Source organism: Simochromis diagramma, unplaced genomic scaffold (assembly GCF_900408965.1).
Source record: "Simochromis diagramma unplaced genomic scaffold, fSimDia1.1 OVJJ01000159.1, whole genome shotgun sequence".
NCBI classification, from domain to species: domain Eukaryota; kingdom Metazoa; phylum Chordata; class Actinopteri; order Cichliformes; family Cichlidae; genus Simochromis; species Simochromis diagramma.
In genome coordinates, this window is record NW_024387197.1 from 3,391,550 (window position 1) to 3,404,112 (window position 12,563).

At 42.1% G+C, this 12,563-nt stretch overlaps 1 long non-coding RNA gene across 1 annotated transcript; it reads right to left on the bottom strand.

The window, feature by feature from the left end:
* Nucleotides 1-484: 484 nt before the first annotated feature.
* LOC120745384 lies at nucleotides 485-12,379 on the bottom strand. The gene is made up of 3 exons (XR_005698618.1): nucleotides 11,697-12,379; nucleotides 7,634-8,522; nucleotides 485-1,514 (listed from the first exon to the last, which is right to left on the bottom strand). It is a non-coding gene; the product is annotated as an uncharacterized LOC120745384 (long non-coding RNA).
* Nucleotides 12,380-12,563: the final 184 nt, after the last annotated feature.

The window sequence follows — 12,563 nt, forward strand, 5'->3', positions numbered from 1 at the left end:
TCCCCTGATTTCTTTACATTAACAAGCTGTTCTGTCCTGCAGATGGACAGAAACCAGATACCCACCCAGCAAAAACTGGAACAAAGATGTTGGAGAGGATGTGCCCAGACATTTGAACACTGAGATTTGGTTAAAATAGTGAAAATTGAAAACCTTTGTCCTGAAGTCATTGAAAAAATGTCTACAAATAGACAACTAAAGTTGGTGAAGAATTTTTTAAACAGAAATCTTTCTGTTGAACACTTCCTCAGATTTGTTGAAATCATCTTATTCTGAGGTAGCAACGCTAACCACAGCACCATCGTGCTGTTTAAGCATGTGGGAGTAGGGCTGGGCCATATCATACCGTTCATGGTAATACCGGTTTAATGTTGGGCAATGATAAGAAAATGAAATATCACAATAGAATATGGGTAAAATGCGCATGCGCAGTGCCTTTGTTTTTTATACGCACATGGCGGAAAAAGCATGGCGGCGACGGAGAATGAGAAGGGCGAAAGTGGACCGCTGAATGAAACGGATGAACCAGAATTGGTTTGTGAAAATGCTGCAACTTCACTGGTGTGGAACCGGAGAGAGGGCGGTAAGGGAAGCATGTTTTTAGACCTCTAATAAAACTGCTCAATGGTTAAACATCAAATGGTGAATGGTCAAAATGAGGTTGAATTCAGGTCACTGCAATAGCCTGAAAAGACAACTCTTCTCCACTCACCCTTGAACCAAATTGTGACAACAGGCAGTATTAAAAAGTGGATACAACTTCTGGGTCTGAAAAGTGAAACCAAAGCAGAAGGGGCTTAACCCCGTAATATTTTTAAAGGCCGGCAGGCAGTGACTCATGCAGTTGCAAAAATACATTCAGTTGTGAGGGAAATCAGCCCTCGGCTCCTTTGCTCTTTCACCTCAGTAAACACTTTCCTGACAACTTTATGGTCTCTGTCGCTAGCGTCAGGTCAAACTGAATAAAACATGAAGTTTGTTTTGTGAAATGTTGATCATTATTGGGGTGTCACGGTCCGGGTGTGCGGATGGAATTTTCCGTCAGGCTCCTGAGTCTACGCGGTATCCGCCCCTGGGCCGGGCCATCTGCTGACCCCGGTTGGGTCAGCAGATGGCCTGGGTCACTCTGCGATCGGCTCAGAGTGACCCGATCGCAGCCAATCGGGTCAGAGTGATTTTAGCCGCACGTTGACGTTCATTCACCACTAGCTCGTCATCAACTCATGTTGGTAGCGGCACACATGCTTCAAGCTCTCTTTGTGAATACTCCACTTACCTTGTTTTTTTGTGCCACAGTTCCTGGACTCACCACGACTCAAATTTCAAGCTTAAGCTCGTCTTTCCGATTCAGGATACCTTACCAACATCTTCAGTGGAAATCACTCAGTGCCTTGTCTGCCCTCCTGCCACCGCATACCATCAGGAACCTCTGGGAACTCAGGTCAGCCATCCCTACATCATCCTGCTCACTCCGGATTCACGTCACCCCTCCTCTCAACGCTTACTCTCTCCACCTGCAAGTAAGAAAACCATGCATTATACTCACCATCTTGCGCTTCTCCACTACCTCCCTAATTCAGTTGTCCTCTTTCCTCAGTGTGACTGCTTAACCACCACATTCCAGTCTACACCTCCGGCCCAATTCCCCCCCTCTCAATCCACGTCCACCTAGCCACGTTAACTAGGCCTCGCAACTCAAGTTCTGTGTTTTATTGCCTCTGCCCTTATCACGTTTGAAGTTTTGTGTTTAACCAATAAACACTGCAATAATTTCTGCTGTCTGTGTTCTGGGTTCCTGTACTTGAGTCCAGTTTTTGTACCAACCTTTCAGTTTTGTGACATTTTCTAACGACTTCTCAATCGCAAGTCACTAGCAAGTCAGTGACTTGTCTGGTTGGTTGGCTAATGAGTGGCCTACCAGGTATAACCCAGAAAAACGACATCGATGGGTGCCTGGTGCTTTGGAGGTAAAAGATGCATTCTGATTTTGTCTCACTGGGACATAACTGACGCAAAATTACACAAAACACAGCAAGTTATGCAATTTCAAACTCTATTTTTAGAAAATTAAAAGTAAATTCAGGTTTTTTTAATAGCCACTTGCCTTTGTGTTGTGTTTAAAGATGGACCTGTTCGTCTCAACCTGTCAGTGCTCAGATTGTCTCCAGTCACACGCTGTGCGTCACACTTCCTCATCACGTGTCACTGTATTTGTTTTTTTACTTGTGACAAATCTTTACACACAATGGTTTGTGTTAGCAGCTGTACGCCATCCATGACTTCTCTGTGTTTGATTTAGCAGGACTGTAACAGTGTGAGAGTGTGCGCTCGCATACACAAGTTTATATAAGCAGAGGCCTTGTGGTTTGTTGAGCGAGGGTGAAAAAAACCCAAACTGTTTTCCACAGGGCAGCGTGATTATTTTTACTTTTTTCAGAGGACCCTTTTTTGATGTAAGAGACCCCTCCCTCACCTCTACAATCCCTCCCCTACCTTCCCCTCTTCTAATAGCAAGCTATCCACATGCCTATGACTGCGCTTGGGGCAAAAAAATAAGAAAGAAACGGGGATGGGGTATGGGAGGGGAGGGAGAGCCGGAGAGAGGGCGGTAAGGGAAACAGAGCTGATTATCCAAATACAGTCATTAAAGGGGAAATGTGTTTTTCAAGCTGTCAAGATGATTAATGGGCAAGAGCAGATCCTCACAAATGCTCTTGTTTAGTCTAACTGGCAGACACGATCCTGCCCATTGATTTATGGCAGGCCTGCTGTGTGAGACCATAGTGAGGTTAGAGGGTGTATGTGCTTAAGTTGCAGTGTATGTGAGTTTGTGCGGGTATTTGTGTGCACGCACATATGCATATGTGTGGTGGCTGTAGAGGGAGAAAAGGGTGTTTTTGGTCCATATGGCCAGAGGAGCGAGAAGGGATCAGAGAACACAGGAGAGCAGTGAGCAAATTCACCTCATCAGATTTCGCCCTGTGCACTGACGAATCAACACAACACAGAGAAGGCGAGCTGAGGAGGTTGTTGTTGTTTTTTTAATCTACATTAGGGCTTCATGATTGAACATCAACAGCAGGATCGATGTTACATCCAGAACGAATCAAACAGCTGTCCAGAAGTACTTAGACTTTCATCTGTCACTTGCCAATATCCCTACCCACAGATGAGACTTGAACAGAATAAGAAATATTTCTCCCATTGCTCTGCTGTAACTGATTTTATCTGATGTTTCTTTGCTCTGTGTTGTTGATAACATTACCTAACAGAGTCTGAGTCAGTCAGAATTAAGAGGACAGTGGCCTGACATGTTATTAATACAGATATTTGCTTTCTAGCTGAGAAATACACAAGAATATCAATACTACTGTCATTTACTATATCTGTGGCATGAATGTGAAGGTAGAGCCGGCAACGTTTGCTAGGAGTTTGATGAGAAAATAGAAACAGGATTTCCTGGAACTATGAGTAAGCAGCTTGCTACTTTTAGGGCATTTATGAACATGTCTAGATATTATCTGTTTGTTGTATGTAACAGATCTTAAGTGACCTTGAACTATGACAAAATAGCACGCAACCAAAATGTGCGAATCAAGAACGCAGCCTCTTATTTCAAAAAGCACCAAGCGGGGTAAAGAACATGCAACACCCTTAAGCCAGTGCAGAAGTACGAAAAACTGTACTTCTTTAAATGGCTGGCTACAAAATCTTGTCAGAATATTTATTTTACATTGAAAATCAACAGTTTGAAGCCTGGAATAAAAACAATTTGGGCCTCTATGGCTAATTTTTCCCTTTAGGGCAGGTGATAAATAGCTTGTAGAGTTTTAGCAAATTGAATGTTTAATATTGTATTAAGACTGTTCTTTTGTTCAGTTTTTCTCGCAAATAGGCCTACGTTTTCTTATTGTATTATTTTTCAATATTCAAATTAAGAATCTTTGTTAATTACATTGATTCGGAGGTGCAACTTGCCAGTGTTGCCAACTTAGCGACTTTGTCGCTATATTTAGCAAGTTTTCAGACCCTCTTAGCGACTTTTTTTCTAAAAAGCGACTAGTGACAAATCTGGCGACTTTTTCTGGTGTTATTGGAGGCTTATTTATGACGACTTTTTGATGTGAAAGCGCGTATCGCTCTTACTCTCAATAAGCAGCGGGTGCTGCGGTGGGCACCTCGACCGTTCCAAAGCGCTCACGGGCGGAGGATAGTCCTCCCCCCGCTGCTATCAGGGCAGGAGATGTTCACACCTATGCGTTCAAACGGCAAATGAATCGCGCATGACTGTTGTTGTGATTTGGCGCTATGTAAATAAAATTGAATTGAATTAACTGAGATTTCCCCATCATTTTGGCCAAAACAGGTCAAAATGCCAAATATAATGTGAAAAAAATACTAGCAACAATTCAATTCAATTCAGTTTTATTTATATAACGCCAAATTACAACAAAAGTCGCCTCAAGGCGCTTCATAGATACAGAGAAAAACCCAACAATCATATGACCACCCTATGAGCAAGCACTTTGGCGACAGTGGGAAGGAAAAACTCCTTTTTAACAGGAAGAAACGTCCGGCAGAACCAGGCTCAGGGAGGGGCGGCCATCTGCTGTGACCAGTTGGGGTGAGAGAAGGAAGACAGGATAAAAGACATGCTGTGGAAGAGAGACAGAGGTTAATAACAGATATGATTCAATGCAGAGAGGTCTATTAACTCATAGTGAGTGAGAAAGGTGACTGGAAAGGAAAAACTCAATGCATCATGGGAATCCCCCGGCAGCCTACGTCTATTGCAGCATAACTAAGGGAGGATTCAGAGTCACCTGGTCCAGCCCTAACTATATGCTTTAGCAAAAAGGAAAGTTTTAAGCCTAATCTTGAAAGTAGAGCTAGTGTCTGTCTCCCGAATCCAAACTGGAAGCTGGTTCCACAGAAGAGGGGCCTGAAAACTGAAGGCTCTGCCTCCCATTCTACTTTTAAATACTCTGGGAACAACAAGTAAGCCTGCAGAGCGAGAGCGAAGTGCTCTAATAGGGTGATATGGTACTACAAGGTCATTAAGATAAGATGGGGCCTGATTATTTAAGACCTTGTATGTGAGGAGCAGGATTTTGAATTCAATTCTGGATTTAACAGGAAGCCAATGAAGGGAAGCCAAAACAGGAGAAATATGCTATCTCTTTCTAGTCCCTGTCAGTACTCTTGCTGCAGCATTTTGGATTAGCTGAAGGCTTTTCAGTGAGTTTTTTGGACATCCTGATAATAATGAATTACAGTAGTCCAGCCTGGAAGTAATAAATGCATGAAGTAGTTTTTCAGCGTCACTCTGAGACAGGATATTTCTAATTTTAGAGATGTTGTGCAAATGGAAGAAAGCAGTCCTACATATTTGTTTAATATGTGCGTTGAAGGACATGTCCTGGTCAAAAATGACTCCAAGGTTCCTCACAGCGTTACTGGAGGCCAAGGTAATGCCATCCAGAGTAAGAATCTGGTTAGATACCATATTTCTAAGATTTTCAGGGCCGAGTACAATAACCTCAGCTTGATCTGAATTAAGAAGCAGAAAGTTAGCTGCCATCCAGGTCTTTATGTCTTTAAGACATTCCTGCAGTTTAACTAATTGGTGTGTGTTATCTGGCTTCATGGACAGATAGAGCTGGGTGTCATCAGCATAGCAGTGAAAATGTATGCTATGTCTTCTAATGATGCTGCCTAAGGGAAGCATGTATAATGTAAACAGAATTGGTCCTAGCACTGAACCCTGTGGAACTCCATCATTAACCTCAGTGTGTGAAGAGGACTCTCCATTTACATGTACAAACTGGAGTCTATTAGATAGATATGATACAAACCACTGCAGTGCAGTACCTGTAATACCTACAGCATGTTCTAATCGCTCTAATAGGATATTATGGTCGACAGTATCGAACGCTGCACTGAGGTCTAGCAAGACAAGCACAGAGATGAGTCCACTGTCAGAGGCCATAAGAAGATCATTTGTAACCTTCACTAAAGCTGTTTCTGTGCTGTGATGAGCTCTGAAACCTGACTGAAACTCTTCAAATAAACCATTCCTCTGCAGATGATCTGTTAGCAACATAACTTGGTATAGAATATGGCATGCTAATTATATCTCATGTCCTTGTAGCAGGCAGTCTAGAAGCTTAGCTTAGCAATTAGCTTAGCACTGACCCAGGAAACTGGGAATTAGGTAGAATCGCTCTATCTGCAGGGGACAGAAAGTGACAGTTTCTTCTGTATGAGCTACACAAACACCATGTAACCTGTTAAATTTAGAGCTGCTGATAGCAGACAAAGCTAGACTACCCATTTCCCCTTGTTTTAGGTACCAGCATCTGAGCTAACTAACCAACTTCAGACTATAACCTTTAAACAGTGTAAAGAAAACAAGCCTGCATCTGTCTTCTCACTCAACTTTCAGCAAAGTAGAATAATGTGTGAAACTTTTCCTAAGCTGAAAGAAAGTGTGGTTGCTGCAGGAATAGCACTGGATATAAGGGCGTCGATTCTAGCTCAAGTGAGCAGACAGGCTGAGTGAAGTTTTAATTTCTGTGGAATTTCCTGTCACTTAATGACAACCAAAAACATTCAGTCCGAGCTTAACAAACTTTCCTTCACTTGCCCAAACCTGTTAGCTGACATTTTTCACCTGACTAACAAAATGACGTGTCTGCTGTTGCTGGTAGCAGTGCATAGTATTCCCATGAGTTGTCAGGGGAAATATGTATCTGACAAAAGATACTGTGTTACCATATTTTTTTTCCTGCCCACACTCTTGTACTGGATGGTTTACAAGTTTTCCACTTAGTTTATGTCACGTCGTCCATTCCAAGTATCATTTAAAAACCAAACCTTATTTATGCAAATAGTTATAGACCCCACATGGATTACATCTAATATTCATTAATGAAATGTTTCACATGTTGGTTTGAATTCTTGCTTTTAGATTAAATCTCATGGTTTAAGGACATATTATTGTTCTTATTTTTCTAACAAAAAACTTTTCTAGGTATGAATTAAATTAATTTCTGAGAATACTTATCCGGCAAAGAAAGGCATGCACATAGAAACCGAAACTTCACTGATAATGTTTTTCACAGAAAAATATCAGGATCACATATCAGGATCTCCCACATTCTCTCTCTGGCTACTGAAAACAAGAAAAGAAATGTGTCTTTTCTAACAAAAACTTTTCTAGGAATGATTCATGTTAATTTCTGAGAGTACCTGGGAAAGAAAGGCACATCCAGTACAAAGAAACCAAAACTTCACTGTGGAAATGTTTTTCAAGGAAATAGGTATCAGCATGTCCCACATTGTTTCTCTGACAAGTAAAAAACAAGAAAAAAAAGTATCTTTAAAAAAATGAATGTGAATTCATTCATTGTGTTTCCTGCCACAAGTTGGTGTTGCTCTCCAGTGCTCCAGAAAAAAAGAACTCTGTTCCGTTAAACATACATAAAAAAGGTTTACGTTTTTTTGCTTTTAGTATCTTGTTGCTGCTGCAACAAAGTCATAAATGATGTTTCCTCTCATTGCATCGGAATAAATGAGGCCTTCAAGGGATTTCAAAACAAACTCCATGAATTTATTACAATTACTTACTGACCCAGCTCTGATGGAAAGTCCCAGCACACTTGTCCCCTGAAGGTGAATACGTCACTGCTTAGCGGTGCAGGCTGGTCCAGATGGATGGCTAGCAGCTGTTGGCCTACAACCTCTTGCCTCAGCACAACCATTAGGCCTATCTGTCCGCAATTTCCTCATTCTTCCTCAGTTCCCTCTGAAGTCCACTGTGATCGCTTTCCCACACCCCCACAGCTCAGCTACGCACCACACTGTACGTACACTGCAGCATCGTTTGCCCTGAGCAGAGTCGAGCACATTCACAGGACCAATTACCCTGTCCACCCACACATTCACGCACACACACAGGCACGCATGCACACAATAGCACACAGGACCTCTAATAAATTTCACCATGAAGCAAAAGCAGAGAGACACCCATGAGGAGGATGTTAAAAGGAAAAATTTAAAACCAGGGGAAGATTAATGTAGCCCTGCAGAGAGGGGGCCAATTGTGTAATATTGTGCCAGGACATCCTCTGAGTCTCTGAAGCACCACAAAGAGCCGGATATCCCAAACTTTCACACGATAATAGGTACAGATGGTGCTGAGAGGAGGGAAAAGGAAAGGAGGATGGATCTTCAAATCTTTAAAGGTAAATCACAACTTATTGGTGTCAAGACATTTGTGTTAGCTTCCAAATAGAGCAAAGAGGATGCAACAGATGGGTGGAATTTGCTATAATAAATATCATAATAACTCCAATGAGTGGCATTTATTTATGTGACAAAAAGGGGACTTCTTGTAACAAACCCACAGAAAATTAGCTGCTTCCCAGCTGCTGTTGATCTACAGCAACTTCAAATTCATTGTTTCCTGACTGTCAACTTCACTGTTCTGTCTCACCACCATCATCGGGCACAGCAGGCAGCTGTTTTCAAGAGAAAAAAAGAGAGAGAATATTTAGCTGTTGCAGAATCCAATATTTTTTTCATAGGTTATAACAGAAAACTGAGACTGAAAAGAGCCTGGACTTATATCAACAGGAGGCTCGAAAGTACATTTAGAAGGTTGGGTGACAATTTAATTTAATTCAATTCAATTATATTTATATCGAACCGAATCACAACAACAGTTGCCTCAAGGTGCTTTATATTGTCAACTAAAGGCCCCAGAGTAATACAGATAAAACTCCCACAATCAGACAACTCCCTATGGCCAAGACTTGGTGGTAGTGGAAAGGAAAAACTCCCTTTTAACAGGAAGAAACCTTTTAACAGGCTCAGGGAGGGGCGGCCATCTGTTACACTGGAGGTGGAGGTGGTGGTGGTGGGGGGTGGGCACATATTAATAGTAACTAATGAAGTTATTTAATGTGATCATATTTAGCCTTAAGGTAGAAATGAACCATTGTCAGCTAAAAGCAGTGCTGCCTAAGTCAACCAGTAGGGGGCGACAGACCATGAAACCTATGTTGATTTTATTAAATACAATATGATGTTAATATTTATCTTATGTAAAAGTCACAGAGGAAGATATCATATCAGTGCATTATCTCTGGTTTTAGAAAAATAGAGATGGCGTCAGTGAAAATGCACAACTCAAGACTCCCCAGTGAGACGTTACCAGCCAATAAGAAATATCACAGAGTCTTTTATATGGTCTGTTGAGTGTCCATAATTCACATTGATGCTGAAGATACTGAAGATACTAACACATTTGTCATGTCAACTTAAGCATATTTTTTTTAGGTATTTAAGACATTCTGAAGACTGACGCATCACAGAGACGACTCATTGGGGTTCATAGTTTGTGAATTTCACCCAATGTTTTTTTAAAACTTGGAACAACCGTAAGATTGCAGTGAGCAGACATAACTAAGATGGTGCCAAAATGCAACCTGAGCTGACCTGCAATGCGTTAGAGCCAGATAAGTGCTCTTAGTTTTTGGTGCAAATATGCAGCTCTGGAATAAAGAAAGAAGAGTGTAGGAGTTTGAAGAAGGAGTCCAACAAAGTATTTAGCTCTGCTGTGAGCTCACTCTCTGCTCTTCTGCATTTATACTCACTTGCTTCACACACTTAATGTGTGTATAAATGTTGCTGAGTTTATAGCAGCTGCACACTCAGCAACACTAAGCCTCATAAATGTGTTTGTGTTTGGAATATAAGTGATGTGTTCATGTGTCAAAGATCAGTGATTAATGACCTACAGCCCTGCTTTCTTCAACTTCCTTACTTTCCAAGCATGTCACACAAATCAGCACTATCACCACATGTCACCATAAGTGACGGCAGCAGGCGGCTGTTGCAGCTCCCGCTTGACCTCACGGTAATAGGAAAACCATAACATCCTTGTCATGTGAAAGCGCTCGTTTTAAGCTGGATTTGGAGTCTTTGCACATTAGTAGCCCCATTACAAAATCAGTAAGCTGTTCTTTTCAGCTGTTGTTTGATAGACTGAAAACGCAGTGTTAACTGCTTTCGTAATAAGAAAATATTTGGTGATATTCTTTGCAAGTATTATTGGCACTGTGATAGCGTGGACACTGACATTCAGGCCAGGGCGCAGCCTGTTTTTTTTATCCGGTGAGAGCTGGGATATGTCTCCCCAACCCGCAACCTTAAAGTGGACAAAAAATAGATGGATTGGCTTGGATGATGTTCCACTCAACTTACAGTGTTTGTAAGATGCACTTTTTCAGTTTCTCTGTAATTCTTTAACACAGAGAGCAACTAGGTTTAGTGTTGCAGAGAACACATCGATCAGCTACCACATTAAAACCACTGACAGGAGGATAATGTGCTCCATCACATTGCAGAAACTGCTTAGGAATGGTTGGGGGAACACCGAGGCATTGACCCGGTCTCTGAACCCCCCCAGATCCCAATCCGATCAGGCATCCGTGAAATGGACTGGAACAAACGTGATCCACAGGACCCAAAGGATCCATTGCCAACATCCTGGTGCCGGACAAGGACAACCCTGGAGGTCCTGTGGTCAGAGCTGTTTTGGCTGCAGTGACCTAGGCAGGTGGTTTTAATGCTTCAGCAAATGGGTGTAAGTTCCTTGCCATTATTTACCCTTTCCTACCTTGAGAAAATCATTACCACTCACATATCTGTCTATTAAAGCAACTATATTCAATTCAAAGAAAAAGAAAAGAAATAAAGGTAAATTAACAGATGTAATTTGAGAGACATTGTTGGAGCAATAAACTGCAGCTCTATACATCTTAAGTACCCTTTAGTTTTTAGTTTTTATCAAATGCCTTTCGTCAAGGTCATAATGGTACATATCCACTTAAGTCATAGTTAAATAAACCTCTTGAAATGAGAAACAAACAGTAGTCTGCCTTGTTAAGCCTACTGTTTGCTTGAGCCACACCTCTGGACTGACTTCCACCTTATGCTGATTTTACGTCATTACTCACAGCATGGTAAACTGCTGCTAGACTGTGCTGTTATAGTGTAAACTATTCGTTCTGAATGTTGCTTTGTAACTGCTGGATGTGTAAATCTGTATAGGTTACTTTTAAGTCTGTTTAAAAGTGGGATGAAAAGTCAAATAAAATTATTTCAGGTGCAAATTTGAAGCTACAGCTAGCTGGTGGTTAGCTAGCTTAGCATAAAGACTGCAAATAGGGAAAACCGCTCCTCTGATTCTATTTGAAGCTTTAAAAAGTTAGCTACCCTAAAGTTCATTCATGAACAGATTATCTAATATTTTGCCGTCTGCAAAGTCTAAAGAGAACAAGTTTTGGCTTTACTTTAGACTGGTTGAGTTTATCTTTCAGGATCAAATTTTCTGTCTATGCTAAGCTAAACTAATCGCCTGCTGACTCTTGTTCTATATTTGGCGGGGTGAGAGTGCTATTGATCTTCTCGACTTACACTTGGCAAGAGAGCAAGTCAGTCGATTTCTCTAAATGTTGCTGTGGATAGAAAAACAAGGGTCAGTTTGTAATTTTAGCTGATATGGAAACAATAATTAGCATGTTTAGTAAAACCTCTACCAGTCCAGCTTAAACTGTGCTGGTGTTTCACACAGGCCCAGCACCCACATCTCATCCATCAAAAAGACACAGATTTTTCCAAATCCCTACCTGTCAAACACGCTTATGTATGGAAAGGCAAAGAAAAAGTGCTGCAAAAAGCAAGTGCGTGAGCATGCAGGCTGTCCCAGGCTGTCTGCTGACGTGCTGCAATGTGTTGCAAGCGTGTGTGACAGAAAGAAGGGGGTGAACAGGAGATAAAGAGAAAGAAAAGTAACAACAAAGAAAGAGCAGGAAGGGCGAGGGAAAGAAGGATAAAAAAGGGGGGGAAAGAATGAGCATTGGAAAAAAAGAAAGAAAGAGGGAGGAGAAAGAAAAGGGAACAGCAGAAAAAACAGAAAATAAGCAAGTCTTGCATGTGTGGTGGTTCCCAGCCCTGTCAGGGCCCTGTCAGCCTGTGATTTATGGCACCGAGACTGGGAGCAGTCTTCGCTGCCAGCTCAGTATTGTTACAACTGACAGCTAATGAGGCCGGACGGGCTTTCAAGCACAGCACTTAACAGAGGCCTCCATCTTCACGAGTCACAAGCTCGCCTCTTTCTTTTTCTCTCCTTCTTTCTCGGTCCCATTTATTTCTTCTTCTGGGGTGGCAGCAGCGTGGCGAGCTACCACAAGACTTCTGGGGGTGCAGGGAGAAAATAAGGGAGTCCGACAGAGATATATGGGCGGCACTCTGTTACTGCCGCGCTTCCACTCTCTTCATCCTGCATGCTATTAAGCCAGAGGCTCAGCTCATATAAATGAGGGAGAGAGGGGAGAGATCCAGCCACTACACACTGCATTGCACTTCTCCTCTCACTCCGAAATACCCCGCTCCCTCTGAAATGACCCCATCGAGCAGCCTCGAGTCTGACGTCTCTCTTCTCCGTCGACCTGTGTGCGAGCGAGTGTGATCTGCATGAAGGTAGCTGAAGTTTG